The sequence below is a fragment of the Lissotriton helveticus genome, chromosome 10 (genome assembly GCF_964261635.1).
Source record: "Lissotriton helveticus chromosome 10, aLisHel1.1, whole genome shotgun sequence".
NCBI classification, from domain to species: domain Eukaryota; kingdom Metazoa; phylum Chordata; class Amphibia; order Caudata; family Salamandridae; genus Lissotriton; species Lissotriton helveticus.
The window spans coordinates 176,933,717-176,952,610 of record NC_136071.1 but is presented as its reverse complement, the minus strand read 5'-3'; positions in this window follow the sequence as shown (position 1 = coordinate 176,952,610).

Below are 18,894 nucleotides of genomic sequence, written 5' to 3'. Positions count from 1 at the left end.
CGGGGGTAAGTGTCACCCGGTCTTTGGCCCATGGCTGCACAGGTGGTTGGGGGCCTGGGATTCGAGACGCGAGAGATCTGTGGGGGCCCTGAAGGTGGTGGTTATGCTCCGGAGGACTGCACACTGAGCCTCATTGCCCCCGGACAATGTCGGGCGGGCTGCTAGTACTCTTATAAAATTAGAAATGTGCACAATATGAAAGTTGTCAAATCAATATAAAATCCCTTCAAAATGGCCTAATATGGATTATCTTAATGTAAATATTCTATACCCACAGTTTGAGTGGGTCACGAAAAACGAAACCATTGCCTACGATGATAGTATGTAACATTCCATATAAGAAAATACCTGCCTACAGGCTTTAGTACTGCACTATAACAAATTACCACTACAAACCTATTACTTTTATCATAGAATTGTTACAATAAGTAAATCAAGCCTGTTGGCTTTGTCATAACTTTTCATAATAAGCAGATTGAAACTATGGAATGTGCCGTAAACTTTCCCAGTGGACCAATAAAGCTTACAGCCTTTACCATTAATTTGTAGCATAACCAACACAGGCCTAGTGAGGTGTGCATAAGATGGCAACCCCCATGCATACAGTTTTAAAATGACAAATGTATTCAAAATTTAAGTTGTAAAATAATATACAGGGCTAACAAGAATCATCACAGTGAACATCTTCTACACCCAGGGTTTGCCAGAATGATTACGCAACATTAAAACCCTTGCCTACTACCATAATCAGCAATATTACATGTAAAAAATACCTACTTACAGCTTGTAACAAAGAATGATAACAATACACTGCTAAAGGCCTATTGGTTTTAACAAATGTTTCCCCACTAAACTAGGCCTTCTACCTTTGTCATAACTTCCCAAAATAAACTGATCAGATATATGGCATTAGACATATTATTTCCCAGTGAACTACTCAGGCATTTAGCCCTGATCAGTACCTTGTAACCATAACAAACTCAGACCGACTGTATTGAGCATGAACTTTCCCACTAGGCATCCAAGAAGCACACTGCAAGAAAATTACCAATGTATAAAAAATTATAATTGGCAAACCAAATGTATAACTCTCCTATGAGGGCCTAACAAAGATTATCACAGTGCAAATATTTCCTGCCACGGTTTGATAGAGGTGTAACTAGCACTAAAACCAATGCCTCCTACAGTAATCTGTAAGATTCCATGAAACAAATACCTCTCTTTTGAATTTAATCCAGAGTAATACCAATCCACCCTTAAATGCCTGTTAACTTTAACATGTGCTTTTCACAATAAATACATCAGGTTGATTGCCTTTATCGTAATTGTTCATAGTAAACAAATCAACCTAAAGTCTTATCATTGGCTTGCCGCCATAACCAACCCAGTTTTGCTTTATTAACCATAAGCTTTCAAAATAAAAAACATGCAATATAATCACTTGTTTTTAGTGGAAGCACACCTTTGGCCCATTCAAAAGCTATACTAAAAAAGTAATGTTGGTGGAGCTTAAGCCTGATTACAAGTTTGGTGGTCCATCAGGCTGCCAAACCTGTGGGGGCAGTCCCTGGACCACCAGACTGGTGGTTCAACTGCTGTATTATGAACACGCAGTGGAACCAGCACAGGACCACCGCAACCATCATGGATCCTGCAGTGGTGGGTGCGGCGGTCTGAGGCACCCCCAAGCATATTAGGAGTTTCCTGACTGCCTCACTTTCAGTGGTGAGCATGCCATTAAACGTGCAGTAGTAGGACACTTAGGGGGCACTACATGGACATGGAATAAATGAATGCACACCATGTGCCCCACCCTGTCTGCATGTGCCCCCTTTCCTTTAGGGCTTTGGCATTCCCATTGCGGTGTCTTTTTCATAAGCCCTTCCATGGGAACGCCAAAGGACCACTCATCAGACCAGGAGAAAACACCTAATCTGGCGGGCGGTCTGACTATCAGTTGGGCGGTTTGGGAGCGGGTGCTGGTGTGGTGGCCCTCTCCAGGACCGCCAAATTTGTAATCAGACCTTAAGACACTACTACTTCTCAAAGCTCTTTTCCTATTGATATCATAAGGTCAGCGACAGCTGTGATTTCAAGCCAGTCCTAAAAAGGATAAAGGATGAAAAGAAATACTTCCAAAGTGACATATTGGCTAAAAACCCCTGGTACTGCAATGCTCTTCTTTTTATGCAGATGTGCACGTGTTCAGGAGAAATTACGTCACTCACAGTCAATAATGCCAGTGGGTGAAGTGGGCTCACCCACAGGCTCTTGCTGTACACCTTTGCAGGCGGAAGCAAAAAATGAATGACAATTGAATATACCAGACCAACTGATGAAGAGGGATAATCCCACTTGGGAGGTATACATGTATGTATTTTTTATTTCGAAAATGTTGATTACACAATGCTGGCAAGACAGCTAAAGCTGTCAGCCTAACCTATGCTGACAGCCAGACCTAAAAATAAATAAATAGCAGGAAAGAGCTTTCCAGAAGAAGTCACCATGTGCAAACATGTTCATAGACCCCATAGAAAATAATTACTTTGCTAAAAGAAAGAACACTAACCATGGCCAAGTAAGGCGAAAATTGCCTTTTTGTCTCAAGAGAGATAAATGCCTATGTGTGATCAGGCCCAGCTAGCCAACAACACAAGTGTGAGGCTACTGAAATCCTCTCACAGTAGGCTGATGTACATTCATTTCAGAAGAAAACAAATCTCTTTGACTTTCTAAACACGGTGACACTGTGTGATTTGTGGGTCTGACCAGCCTCCATATGGTGCATGGCGAGCAAGCCTGACCACTACCCGGAGATTGGAGGGATACTCCCCAAGAACATTTGAAAAAATAGCAAAAATGGTGCATTCTACAATACATTTTTCATTGCACATTCAATAGTATTTGTTTTTAAAGCATAGTAAATGATGACCTTACAGTGGGCCAGGATACGGCAATCTTTATTGGGGCGCTTCAGTGATTCCCTCACTATCACCCTCCCATTTTCCTATAGCCCCTTTCTCACATGTATTTAATTTGTTTTATAGTGCCTATCATACCAGTGTAGGAGCATTTAGCATCACTGAAACAATGAATCATACGTGTTTAAATCAGTGTATATAGAAAATGTTACATAAGACAAAGGGTACTACAAGGTGTAGAATTCACGTATCATGCATAATGGTAAGTGTTTGGTCTGGGAGAGGACAAACTCAGGATTCAGAATGTAACACAGTAGTTAAGGTTGACTTTACTAATAAGAATTTATTTCTACCCAAACAAACTTTTTGGGGCAGAATTAGGATAGTGAAAGACTGGTAAAGGAAACAACATACATTTCTGACCTAGATTACAATTGTAACTTGTGAACTGCACAGTAACAAAATGATCTCTGTGACAAAAGTGGTAAACCATTGAGCTATGCACATAAAATGTTGGTCTCTGATCAGCATAGTTCACGTTCTTTGCAGCAGGTATATTAACCCTCTGCACTAATTTAGATGAGTCAAAACTGCCACTAGACAAAACTCTGATCTCTCTCCTGCAGGTACATTAATCACAGAGTTATCTTGGCACTTTCATTGTTGCCTGCAAAATGTTGGACATGCAAGGAACTCTGCAGTGCTTTTAAAATTGTTGCACTGCTAAACAAGCATTAGGAATGCATTAGGGCTCGGGTTTGTTTTAAGTTAGAGATAATGGCATTGTAAATGGCAATGTGTTTTAGGCACTCTGCACTACCACTCTGCACTCTGCACTACCAATCTGCACTCTGCACTCTCAATCTGCACTCTGCACTCTCAATCTGCACTCTGCACTCTCAATCTGCACTCTGCACTACCAATCTGCACTCTGCACTACCACTCTGCACTCTGCACTACCACTCTGCACTACCACTCTGCACTACCACTCTGCACTCTGCACTACCACTCTGCACTACCACTCTGCACTACCACTCTGCACTCTGCACTACCACTCTGCACTCTGCACTACCACTCTGCACTACCACTCTGCACTACCACTCTGCACTACCACTCTGCACTACCACTCTGCACTACTACTCTGCACTACCACTCTGCACTCTGCACTACCACTCTGCACTACCACTCTGCACTACCACTCTGCACTACCACTCTGCACTACCACTCTGCACTACCACTCTGCACTACCAATCTGCACTCTGCACTACCAATCTGCACTCTGCACTACCAAACTGCACTCTGCACTCTGCACTACCACTCTGCACTACCACTCGCACTCTCACTCTGCACTACCACTCTGCACTACCACTCTGCACTCTGCACTACCACTCTGCACTACCACTCTGCACTCTGCACTACCACTCTGCACTCTGCACTACCACTCTGCACTACCAATCTGCACTACCAATCTGCACTCTGCACTCTCAATCTGCACTACCACTACCACTCGCACTCTCAAACTGCACTCTGCACTCTGCACTACCACTCTGCACTACCACTCTGCACTCTGCACTACCACTGTGCACTCTGCACTACCACTCTGCACTCTGCACTACCACTCTGCACTCTGCACTACCACTGTGCACTCTGCACTACCACTCTGCACTACCACTCTGCACTCTGCACTACTACTCTGCACTCTGCACTACCACTCTGCACTCTGCACTACCACTCTGCACTCTGCACTACCACTCTGCACTCTGCACTACCACTCTGCACTACCACTCTGCACTCTGCACTACCAATCTGCACTACCACTCTGCACTCTGCACTACCACTCTGCACTACCACTCTGCACTACCGCTCTGCACTACCACTCTGCACTCTGCACTACCACTCTGCACTCTGCACTACCAAACTGCACTACCACTCTGCACTACCACTCTGCACTACCACTCTGCACTCTGCACTACCACTCTGCACTACCAATCTGCACTCGCCACCAGACACGGCGGACTCGTGGAAAATTAATGAAGTGACCTAGAGGGTGAGGATGGGATACTCCGCTACCATCGAGTTCGTAGAAGAACAAGATTACATACGAAAAACAAACAGCACAGAAAGCATCACTTTCGCGATCGCAATTGTTTAAACAAGCAGCACAGAAAGCATCACTTTTGCGATCGCAATTGTTTAAACAAGCAGCACAGAAAGATCACTTTCGCGATCGCAATTGTTTAAAAAAAACAGATCTGATGCATGTGATTCTCTACATTGCTGGCCGGCTGTTCATGCGCGCACACAGAGCTGAAGGGGAAAAAAACACAGCAGTGCACACGCTCCCAGCACCATCTGCCTTCAATTACCGGCACCTCGGACAGCTGGTAATTGAGGATTTATGTATTCTTCTGCGCGTGTCCGAACACTTTATGCAGGAAGTGGACATTGACAAATTCCTAAGTCCTATGGCGTGCTGCCTTACTTAAACACAGCCTTGCCTGGACCAATTACCATGCACATGGCAAAATACCACACGCAAAAAACGTGCGCTTTCTGGAATGTGGCAGCCCGGACCCCTTTCAGAATTCTTTTTTTTTCTAATACATAAGAGCTTGGAAACTCCGCCCCCACTTCGTGGTGACGTAGGCCCGAGCCCTAAAAACCAGCCCCCAGCAATAAAGCGGGCCCCAACTTTCCAGCCTCCCAGGAAAATGCCCGGTGCTCGGTATGGCCAGTCCCGCCTTGAGAGTGTTCCTGTAAGCAAGCACGAGTCTCATGGCTGAATTGCACCGGAAACTGCTTGGTACAGATTGTACTCTTTAGTACTACTCAGGATTCTGTTACTGAGAGATTCACAACAGTAACCACATGCGCAATTGGAACAGGCGTATGTTTTCACAAGTGTAAAATGTATGGCAAAAGTGAATCTTCCTGCCTTTTTTTCACCATGGGGAAACCATTGTTTACCCTTCAGAAACATGTTAACTAGACACCCATTAATAGTCAGAATTATATCCCACAATTCTCACCTTCACAGCAGAGGTGTAACTTTGGGGGGGTGGGGTTTAGGGTGTTACAAACCCCCTAATAAATGTATTTTCTTATAAATAGTTGGGTACAGGTGCTTTCGGTCAGGTATGGTGAGGTGTCTGTCAGATTTCACCAGGAAGTTTTACATATACACTTTACAAAAACGCACGCACTCTCTCACTCTCTTTTCAAAAGTCCTCGCAAATGTTGGTTATTTTACAAAATATTATGTGTTTTCTCACTTAGTACTCCTACCAATCAGCATTCCTCTCCCTTTCCACTGTCCCTTAGGCCTCTCTCATGCACCCTGCTTACCGTCTAATGAATTTTAACATTATATGCCAGCGTAATTGGAAAATCTGACGGTTCCCTCACACCGCCAATCTTACTGACCAGGCTACGCCCCTCCTTCACAGGGCTAAAAGCACAAAGGTAATTAGGGCGGGACAATATCTGGAAAGATTTGGTGGATGCCAACAAACTTACAACTTTAAATGATGGACTCATCCCAGAATGCCCCTTGGTGATTTCAGCACAGTATGTTCACCAACAAATGCTTCCCGCTGTTGACCTTCCTGCATTAACATCCACACTCAGCAGTTCCCCCATTGACCTGCTGCACAAGCATATTTGCTAGCTTTGCCCGTCACCTTCAACTCCTGTGTATCTTTAATTTTCTGTCTCACCTTTCCTCAGGTCATTATTTGTTGTTTGAGTAAGAGCAGTGTTTCATGTGTAAAAAAATCGGTGCCAGGTCTTTTGTTGGGAGGCCATTGCAGCTTGCACCATCCATTGCCCCTGTCAGTGCTGCCAATAGCAGTATCAACAAAACTACTAACCATCACACTCCTAAAAGTGTGACAATTCAGATTATTCCAGGCCGCCAAAGCTATAAGAATGGCTTGGGTGGCAGGTATTAGTTTTTTTTCTTGTATATTGAATTAATAAACAGATGTTGTTTTGCTGATCTCTAAATTAGACAGACAGTGCCACCAAGTGGCAGACTGTCATAAGTGCAGGTGTTGACATTTAAGTGCTGTGCTGAGCACCAGAAACCGCGGGCTCAAATTAAGCACTGACTAAGAGTCAATCTCAGGAAGGCCATCCAGTCATGGAGGTGGGCCGGAATTCCTAAATAAATCTGGATAGTTTCCCTGGTCCATCGGCCGGGTGTGGCCCACCTTTCATCATGGCTCCGATTTCTAACAGGATGGCCTCCATAACAGCCGCTCGCAACCAGTATTCCCTGCTTCACCTCTATTTTTTTTATAAAGGCCTTCAAGATGTTTTCCTGTCAGAGCCTGCCACATTGTTTCCACCCGCAGTTAGGAGCGGAGTAGGAATTGACTGGGGGGGAAGAATGCAGCTGTTCAATAGCTGCATACCAGAGAAAATGTGCTCACATGCATAAGCTATTATACTTGATGGATTTCTGTGAGCCAAATCCCATTTGCAAATGCAAATCAGGAACTGGATTTTTCCTTCGCAAGTGGTGTGTTTTCTCACACCTATGGCTGCAAAGAGTTTAAAAGATCGGGCCTTAAAACTTAATTTTATAGTGGAAAGGAGCTATTTCCAGTGCTTGAAATGGAAAAATAGAAGTGCAGGCACTCTGTACCAGAGTACCTGCTTGTTTCTGAGAAGTGCTGGTACTCTCCAATTAAAAGTATTACATTTCCCTTGAGAAGTGACGGTACTCTCCCCATCAAAATTAAAAAGTGCCAGTACTAATATTAGTTATCACCTCTATGCGGACGACACACAACTTTACTACAAGATTAAATCCCGCCATGACATCCATCTCCTCAACGATACCTTGAATAAAGTCCAAGCCTGGTTCCATCTCAACCATCTCAAATTGAATCCCAAAAAAACTGAAGTCATTCTTTTCACCCCCAAAAACTGCTCTCTACCCATTCAAACCTGGATCAATGACATCAATGCACTCAACTGCTCCCTCTCCACTTCTAACTCGGTCAAATCCTTGGGCATCAACATTGATAACAATCTTACTCTCATCCCACACATTAAAAATGCAGCGAAAGGTGCTCTCTTCTCCCTTCTCCACCTTAAAAAAATCAAACCTTTCATTCCTGCAGACGATTTTCAAAATCGTTGTCCAATCTCTTGTACTTTCCAGACTTGATTATGGTAACGCCACCCTTGCCGGCACCCCTAAAGTCCACCTTACCCCGATCAAATCTGTCCTCAACCTGGCTGCTAGACTCATCTCTGATTGTAAATGTTTCGATCACATTTCTCCTATCCTCAAAAACCTTAACTGGCTCCCAATTGAAGGTAGATCCACCTTCAAGTTGGCATGTATTACTCAAAAAAGCCCTTCACCAGAACGCCCCCTCTTCCCTCTCTAACAAACTACAAAAAGCTGGGTGCTCTAGGTCCTTGAGAAGCACCAACGCACTCGTCCTCATCCCCCCCGAGACTCAATTGTACAAAGACACAATCACGTGCATTCTCTGGTAATGCCCCTACGATTTGGAACTCGCTCCCCAAAGATCTTCGCTGCAACCCCTCCTACCCTCTCTTCAAAAAAAGACTCAAGGTGATTCTTCTAAATAAATATTGGGGCACCTAATAGTCCCTATTCTGATTCATTCCTCATTTCATTCTCCTCCACCCAACCCGTCTCTCTTATTTTCATACTACCTCCCCTCCTTTTCACACTACCCTTTTCTCTCCTATATTTCTATCCACCCTCATCCCCCACCTACCCCTAATTTACTCCCTTTCCTCAATCTCCTCTTTTAACTGATATGTTTGTTCACATGCCAGTTTGTATTCACTCTGTAACTGTGCTCTATTTTGTTATAGATGTTTATTTGTTCTTATGTTTATTATGTGTACTAGTTATGTATTCTTTTTATCTGTCTGTAAAGCGCTCTGATACTCCTGGGTCCAGTAGCGCTATATAAAACCTTTTAAATAAATAAATAAATAAATAATTCCCTCATGAATGTACAAGTTATATCATATGACCTTTAACCCATACTATGGGTCACCATAGTTGTTTAACAACCTTTAATTAAAATTTGAGGCTGAAGCATTTTTATTAAACAGGGGTTCGACCACTAAAAGCAGCTAAAGCAAAAGGAAAGGTAACATGTAAAAGATTTTAAATTAAATTGGTTACATCACAGGGGGTGCACAGTAGTCTGTATCTGTAGCAATAGAGACCCCAGGTGTGCATAATAAACCTCCTGAAGAAAGGTAAGTAAGCTACCTCAGCAATCCACGGTGAATGGTCCTTCAAGCATCTCGATGGGTGTCAGAGGTCCAATCACTGTAGACCTTACCAATCCAGCTTATTAGGACCCCTGAAATTAGTAGGAGATTTGCATTTGCACTCATAGTTGTCAGAGCAGCGGGTCATTAACTGGGTGAAATGAGAATCTGGAAGAGGTGCTAATAAATGAGTGCCTTGGGAAGGCTGCCATGGCTGTCATTTATAAGTCAATCTCACTTGATGAAGTGGATTCTGTACTGTATTACCCTCGGGGGCACTCCACAACGTTTCCACTCCATTGATTTCTGCAGTCAGTGATTCCAGACACACTGCTAAGCCATCCACGAACTATAAGAGCAGCCACTCGACCAGTGCTGTCACGAACCTTTCTAAGGTTACAGCCACCAAAGGTGCAAACCTTTCAAAGAGAGCAGACCACCGCTGCAACAAACCTATCAAAGGTGGGAGCCCACAGATTCTGTGGACCTTCCAAAGATGAAGTAGGATAGGCCACCGTCTCTGGCCCTGACCTTTCAAAGGTAGAGGCCCCCCACTGTCGCTAACCTTTCGCAGGTAGAAGCCCACCACTGTCGCTGACCTTTCACAGGTAGAAGCCCACCAATGTCGTTGACCTTTCACAGGTAGAAGCCCACTTCTGTCGCTGACCATTCACAGGTAGAAGCCCACCAATGTCGCTGATCTTTCACAGGTAGAAGCCCACCACTGTCACTGACCATTCACAGGTAGAAGCCCGCCACTGTCGCTGACCTTTCAAAGGTCGAAGCCCACCGCTGACACTGACCTTTCACAGGTAGAAGCCCGCCACTGTCGCTGACACTGACCTTTCAAAGGCAGAAGCCCACCACTGTCGCTGACCTTTCAAAGGTCGAAGCCCACCGCTGACACTGACCTTTCAAAGGTAAAAGCCCACCACTGTTGCTGACACTGACCTTTAAGAGGCAGAGTCCCAACACTGTCACTGACCTTTCAACGGTAGAAGCCCGCCACTGTCACTGACACTGACCTTTCACAAGTAGAAGCCCGCCACTGTTGCTGACACTGACCTTTAAGAGGCAGAGGCCCACCACTGACACTTCAAAGGAAGAAGCCAGCCACTGTCACTGACACTGACCTTTCACAAGTAGAAGCCCACCACTGACACTGACACTGACATTTCACAGGTAGAAGCCCACCACTGACACTGACCTTTCACAAGTAGAAGCCCACCACTGTCGCTGACACTGACCTTTCACAAGTAGAAGCCCACCACTGTCGGTGACAATTCACAAGTAGAAGCCCACCACTGTCGGTGATTATTCACAAGTAGAAGCCCACCACTGTCATTGACCTTTCACAAGTAGAAGCCCACCACTGTCGGCGACAATTCACAAGTAGAAGCCCACCACTGTCAGTGACAATTCACAAGTAGAAGCCCACCACTGTCTGTGACAATTCACAAGTAGAAGCCCACAACTGTCGGTGACAATTCACAAGTAGAAGCCCACCACTGTGATTGACCTTTCACAAGTAGAAGCCCACCACTGTCATTGACCTTTCACAAGTAGAAGCCCACCACTGTCATTGACCTTTCACAAGTAGAAGCCCACCACTGTCACTGACACTGACCTCTCACAAGTAGAAGCCCACCACTGACACCGACAATTCACAGGTAGAAGCCCGCCACTGTCACTGACCTTTGAGAGGCAGAAGCCCACCACTGTCACTGCCTTTTAGGGATAGCAGGACACAGCTGTCACTGACACTGACCTTTTAAAAGTAGCAGGACACAGCAGTATTGACCCATGCAAAATAACACTAATGGATCTGCCCTTATATAGGGAAATGAGGCCTCTATACTCTCCCTTACGGAGCGCTGTACTTTGCAAGATAGAATAAATGATCTGTGGTCGAGAAGGGAACTTGTTGAGTTGGGAATCGTGGGATGGTATAATGCCACATTTTACAAACTCTCCAATGGTCCAAAAAGGGTGACAAATGCATGTTGCACAATTTTTGCTGCTGGCATTAAAGGGAATGGCGAAAATAGCGTTCACTTCACACTTAACCTGGAACATAGTATACAAAGAAAAATATGGAACAAACTTATTATACATTCCATTTGTTTTTTTAAATAGGAACATAATATATAAGGAGGCCTAGCTATCATAAATGAAAAGAGTGCAAGGGCGCTGGAGCACAAGGGTTTCTCAGGGGTCTCAGCACTACAATTACGGAAGTCTTTCACTGCTCAGATGGGGCGCAAAGAGTCCATCGTCCTTGCTTGGTTTAGGAACCAGGTCTCTCCTGCTAACCCACCATATAAATACATATTTCCTCATTTAAGACGTAGATTGGACTCAGAGCCTAATTTAGAGTTTGGCGGTCGGGCAACTCACCAATGTGACGGATGGCAATTCCACTTTATTACAGGTGCATTACACCCTGTGGCAACTGTAATTAGGCAGTGAGGATAACCATCCCATTTGGTCCACCAAACTTCAAATCAAGCCCTCAGTTTGAAGCAAAGCCTGCTTGCTCCATATTTTAATTATCAAAGCAGCCAAAGTGAGCAGCACTGTCACTTGCAGTCCTTGTTCCTGCAACATCAAAAATGACGCGATTTGCATTCACACCATTTTTACCCTCATGCAGTGCTTAATTTGAGACGGTTGTTTCCAGGGCTGGACACCGGCACTAAATTGTCAACACCAGCGCTTTTGACTGTCTGCCACACGGTGGCACTGTCTGGCTAATTTAGAGATAAGCACAACAACAGTCAATTATTAATTTAGTACACATTGAAATCTGAATGTTACCTGCCGGCATGACATTGTTATAGCTTTTGGGGTCTGGAATAGCCCGAAATGTCACACTTGTAGGAGTGTGATGGTTAGTAGCTGCGTTGGTGATATCACTGAGAGCGCTGGCAGAGGCAGTGTGTGTTACAAGCCTCCTGATGAGAGCCCTGGCACATTTTATTTTACAAATTAAGAACTGCCTTCATGCAATCAGGGCCGGCGCTGGGCATGAGCAGTGTGGGCTCTCAAACTTGGAGCCTTGCGCCAATACGACACAGTCAGGGCCCTGCATGAAAGGTGCCACCTTGCAAGTGCGTCAACTTAGGGGTCCCCCTGGCCTGGCCTCACTGCTAGGGTGTAGGGAGGCGAACCCCAGGGTGGGGTGCAGTCCCAGCTGCAAAAAGGCACATTCCTCAGTTTTGTCCTGCAATTAGGCCTCCTCCCCCCACCCATGCAGAGGCACAGCTGGAGGACTTTTGCTCCCTGGCAGTTCTAAATCTCTCTGGAGATAAGCAACCCTCACACCTTCATCCCTTTATGAGCTGTTAAGAGGTCTCAAGTAGCTGGCTGAGAGGGAGGGGCCGCAGCTTCAGGAGCAGGGGGCATCTTTGGAGATGCAGAGTAACCCTGGGCGTAGTGTGCGGAGTGGGGCTCCGCGGAGCTACGCGAAGTGGGCGCAAAACTACGCCCACCCGCGCACTCCGCGTAGCCCCACTACGCACCGCCCGCCTCCCTCCCGCCCTCCCTAAATATGTAAATAAAAGGATAGAAAGGTTTTAAAGACACTTACCTTGTTCGCCGCGTCCCCGGGGCTCCCTCTCGCCGTCCCTGAATTCGCGCCGCCGCCATTTCGGATACTAATGCGCATGCGCGGGTGCCCGCGCATGCGCATTTCTCATGAGAAATGCGCATGCGCGGCCGCCCGCGCATGCGCATTAGTATCCGAAATGGCGGCGCGAATCCAGGGACGGCGAGAGGGAGCCCCGGGGACGCGGCGGACAAGGTAAGTGTCTTTAAAACCTTTCTATCCTTTTATTTACATATTTAGGGAGGGCGGGAGGGAGGCGGGTGGCGGCCGGCTACGCACCGTCTGCGGAGCGCGCGTAGTGCCGTCTGGCTACGCCCGCTACGCAAAATGCGTAGGAGACGGCACTACGCGCACTCCGTGCACGGAGCGTAGCTGGCCGCCCACGGTTAATGCAGAGAGCCCTGAATGGGTCAAGTCTATGCAAATTAGAGGGGCCTGCACATTCCCCTTCTGCCCAGGGCCCCAAAAACCCTAGACCCGGCCCTGCATGCAATCTCTACCCTCATGCAATCTCTCCTTCGTATGGTTGCTCCACCACATTTTCCTTACCTGCAAAAACTCGTAGCTCTGGCAAATGGGCTAAGTGGCAGCAGTGAGCACTAAACGAGATGTGAATGTAAGCCCCCTTTAAACCAGATTGGAATCAGCAGCGCGGGTCACGCCAGGAGTCGCAGCAAGATTACTCTCGGTATGTGAGGCGCCTTGAGGCCACGGCCTGTCGTCGACAGGCCGCTTTCATCAAGTTCGAACTCGCAACCCTACCTGATGCTTTCCCGCCAAGACCCAGAGGCTATGGCTCACCCTGCTGGGATACAAATAGTTACAAAAATGTTCTAGTCAGAAATTCGAGTTTGCCAAATAACTTCCTCGGGGCATTTGTGTTTCTCTTTTGAGACACGCTCCTCGCGCTACCGGTGAGATCAAGCGCTCGGCGTTCAGGCCCGCCCCTGCCAGCTGGCACCGCTCGAAGGTGAGGTGGCACGCTGCAAGAGGGCCTCGGCCGTGCCATGCACAGAGCTGGCAGGCCTGACTGGAATTAGGGCTATTAAAGGCGTTTTGCAGGTTATGTATTAAACAGCGAGTTAAAATCACGAATTCGATGTATTCATACAAGGTGGTAGGACCAGAATAACATTGTCAGGATAGCGTTTGACATAAATACATACTGCCTGCAAAAAAATTACCCAAAATGGTGTTAATAATAGAACATTCACACTGAAATAATATTTTTTGTTAACACGTGTTTAGAATACGACATTCACATCACACCACATTTTTGTACACAGTATCCTGACGTATGATCTGTACATCTATGCATGACTGCTTTAAAATTCATTGCTGCACCACTGGCCCATCAGGAGCAGGGATGGGTGAAATCTAGTGGCTACCACTCCAGTGGTTTTGGCTTCTGTCCCCAAGGGTAGGAGCCTGCCCATGGACAGGCAAACCCACAGCTCTATGAACTGTCTCTCAGCTCTTTCTGGTTTTCTTTCACTATGACTGAGATGTGTTAGTCCTTCGGACAATAAAATAATCTGAAACCACCCACTCATGTCCACGTTTGCTATGACAACGACAGAATGAACCACTTCCCGTTGGAGGGGTGAGCAGGGATTCTGTCTCTTTCACTATTGGGCAAGATCTTTTGCATATCAGAAGGCAATGATCAGAGACTGAGGAATGCTGGACGAACACAGGGGTACGCTGATGGACGCGACCGCCACTTACCAGTATCGGTGGAATATTTTCAGTGAACATTTTACAACTGTAAAGTGCAAGGTATACAAAGGCAGCAGATTTGCCCTACTAGCCATGGGACACACCAGCACTTCTTTGCATGACTGCTTTGCTTATTATTTAGAGTATCCGCACTTCTCAACCATATTTTAATGGGTAATTCGGCCCACGAGTCCCACGAGTCCTTAAAAATAAGGGAGGGGATATATATATCTTGCATGTGACTAAAAAGCATATGCAATCATGTCACATTGCGTGCTGTCAAAGGAAGTGACATCACTAAGGAGTGACGTCATGGTACTAGCACACCCTTATTGGAAAGTATTTATATAAAACAATTGTGTAAATGTATGTGTCCAGTAATGCCATTCATAATATCACAAGTTAATTTCTCTCTCTGTGTAAGGAAGGCTAATGTAGAAATATAAAATCATAAAGGTAGTGATGGCCCTAGAAATGACTCTGTGAAAACAATGTAGACACTCGTGTAGCACTTGGCGTGAAGTTTAAGCACCTCACTCCCCTTCCACTACATACATAAACCGTGATTGGGGTGTTTTTTGGAGGGAAAATGGCTTGTTCTTAATGCTGTGGATTTTGTGGGGTGTTTTTAACAAGAGATAAAATACATTATTGTCTCCCACCAATCAGTGCCACCTTGTTAAACACTGAATGCTGAATTAATGTGTGAGTGGAGGCCTGGGGGTGTGAGGTGTTAAAAAGTTCACTGCAGATGCAACCAGTAGCATGCAAATAACACCAATTGGAATAAAGGTGCCACGCCCATTCCTCCCTCAGGACAGTGACAGTTGGTGTTTAGTCCCTGAAATGAGTGGATGGGCGCTGTTTGATTAAGTAACAACCCCATTGCCCAGCTTGCCACCTCCGAATGGTATCCTATGAAATGTAGCAACCCATCTCATTACAGAGACTGGACTCCTAGGGGTGTATAATGGGATTTATCTCCACAATTTGAAAGGGGCTGATTTCAAACTCTGCAGTCCTGCCAAAAGGTATATGTTTCCTCTGCAAGTAGCATATTTTCAGGGTCTAAACAGTGGTAATGATCACACATTCTCAAAATTCAAGAAATGTTTAAAAGTTAAATGTCAACTCAAAATACGAAAGCAGAGCATGAACTGTTGACTGATCCCCACCAGTGCTTAATTTGTAAAAAAATAAGTGCCAGGAATCTAGTCAGTAGGCCACTTCCGCTTGGACTGCCCACTGCCGCTGTCAATTACAGTAACAGCATAACTAATAAGTCACACTCCTACAATACAGACAATACAGACAATTTTAGAACCCCAAAGTCAAAAGAATATCTTTCGCAGTAGGTGTTAGTCATTCTTAATGTATATTGAATTAATAAACAATAGTTGTTGTGTTTATCTCTGAATTAAAAAAACAGCGCCACCATGTGACAGACTATCATAGGTACCGGTGCTGACAATTAAGTGCCAGGGCCGAGCACCAAAAACCACTGGCTCAAATTAAGCACTGTCCCTGACCTACTCTTGACTTGACTTACCTTTCATTAAATATCAATACATTCCCTTCCCTAATTTCACAGTCGACCCAAATATATTGAAAGAAGTTATCCTAAAAAAGAAGAAACACACTCCTGACAATGCCAAGTGTCCAGGTCCAGTGTGTTGTGTTGAGCGTTGTCCCTCATGTGCAGACTCACAGAAGGTCACACTGCTATATATCTATGGGAGGCTTGAGTGTGAACAGAGACAGTCGACAATTCTATGTAAGTTTTGCGGACATGGCACTCCCTAATAATCACTCTGGGGATACTGCTGCAGAGGGAGCCTCATTGCATTCTACACAATGCCAGGGCTTTAAGTGAGGCGGATCCTGATGGGTCTCACACCCGGCAGCAATCAAAATCTGACTTTGAAATGGATCCCGGATGGGCCCTCTATTTACCTCCTTAACTTTACAGGAGAAAGCTTAAACCAAGTTCTCAACAAGGACCGGAAAAAATAACTCAGGTAGTACATGGCTGCAATGCAGTCACTGCTGACATTTCACGTTACTTCATCTTGCATTCCCTAAAAGTATTTGCTTTTTCCAGTTGTGTTTTTGTAGTTTTTTTCATGCAGCATGCGACTCTTGATTATGGTGCATCTGGTGAACTGAGTGGCCTCCATGAGTCTCAGTGAATTCAGGTTGAGGGTGGGTTTTTGAGACAAGGCACTACTGAGAACTCAGGAGCTGAAGTTCAAGGCAGTGCTTCTCACAGTGCCGGTCAGTGGGTTCTAAAGGCGTGCCGACAACATGCACATCCAGTCCATGGCCTCTCTGGGCCACTTGCAATTGTCTTTTGGTGAAAAGTGTGTAAAATTGGTGCACAGCTGTCTAAATATTAACAGTGCCAAAGGATAAGAAAATAAAGTACATACAGGTAAGTGAGTGGGTTGTGCGTGGAGGGCATGGACATGGTGATGTGGAGGAGATGAAGCAGAGTGATGAGACGGTGCTGAAGATGCAAGAAATTATGTGTGAGATGTTGATGTAAGACATTCAGAAGGATGTGGAGAGAAAAATAACAGAACTGTCTACCAGAGTGAGAGACCGAAGAGGGAGGTGGTGTGAAGGGGAGAACGAGAGTGATTGAGAAACTTTAAAGACCTCTACCACAGGCCTGAGTTATGTTTCATTTAAAGTCTCATATTTTCAGAATTGAAACCTGTTCAGTTCTAAATATTCTCAACAGATTCATTGTTGAGATTAATTTATTACAATCTTGACAAGCATTATCAAAGCCAATAAATCTGCCTTGCTTTGGGTGTATTTCCATTTTTGTGTTATATGTCTGGATTCAATAAGAAAGAACTGACCGAGGCACCCAAACACAGCACATGATTTCAGTTTACATCTTTTAAGCTATACTTTTACGTATATAGACAACACCTATTGGAGAGAACGCATAGCTGTGCTTCTTTGGTCACGCCCATTTTAGAGGACCGACCACCCCCAGCTTTTTCATCCCACTTAAATCCCTGGAAAAGGGTATATGAAATTGACTCACTTCTGTGCCATAGTGACATATGGTACCATAATTCTGCTGGAACAATCCTGGTTTAACTAAAGCCTGACTTGGAAAAGCATTGTGGATGGAGTAATACTGCTGGAAAGGGGTTTCGGCATGGTTCCCATAAAAAGCCAACACTCTTACGAGCATTTGATTTACACTAGCCAACTTACGCCGTGTTCATAAACACTTCCATTGGAGCATACCTGGAGCTTCCCAGCGGATACACTCGAACAAGCCATTGTGAATTTCATTTGAACAAGAGTAGTGAATTTAATTAACACAAGCGCTTTTCAAAGATTATCCCGACAGCTGAAAATGTCATTCAGTGAAAACCCTTTAGACTAATACTGCTTCAAGGCTGCTGATCAGTGGCTGTTTACCCACTGCCGCTCATGGGTAGGAGGCAGCGAGAGTGGAAGGGGATAAATCACCACTACTTGGCAGTAGGAATGGCCCCTAGGTAGTACATGGTTGCAGCCTTCTACTGATCTATTTTTTGCCACCTGAAGTTCCTTCCTTACTGGACAGGATATCCGGCTGCAGGAAATCATCTTGAGCACAGCTATAGACATGAACATGGCTGCAGCCCAGGGTGGGGATAAAACTTTGCCTCTGGTGAAGTGAGGCAGTTGTGAAACTCTGCCCGTCTTAGCAGGCCACGCGCCCTCTGAATAAGAACACAAGCAATCCAAGATGTGTTTTGGCCTAAACCTGTAAACACAAGTCAAAACTGTAAGACAAAAGTTAAACTCAAGCACAAATTCTTTAAACTTAAACCCCAATTCCAAACAGGATGATAAAGTCTGTTATGGGTAGAAACTCCTGTTACCTCACATACTGAATTCTGAATAAGCTAAGGGATTGGGAAATACCAAAGCATGCAGAATTTGGTGCAAATTCTTTGTGTTACTTTCACTTTGAAAAGTATCAACTTGGTATAGGAAGAATGTATCTCACCAGATAGATACATCGCACTGCGGTGTTGGTATTTACTGACTAGAGTACATTTCTAAACTACTAGCAAGAGGACTAACTCCAGCAGATATATTAGTTCCAGAACATCTCCAGAAGGGAATTTTAAGGGGGGCACACCTTGGGTCGCAGATAAAAGTGCTGGGACCACTTAGGTCATATAGACACACATATGTGTGAAATATTCAAATACGACTTTCTATACGTGTGTGAGTATATACATACCTATGCATATGTATATATTGATATATACACATGTACAAAGTCAGATTTAAATATTCTAAACAAACAACACTGCTGCTTTGCCGTGAGGGATATTTGGACAAATTAATGACTGT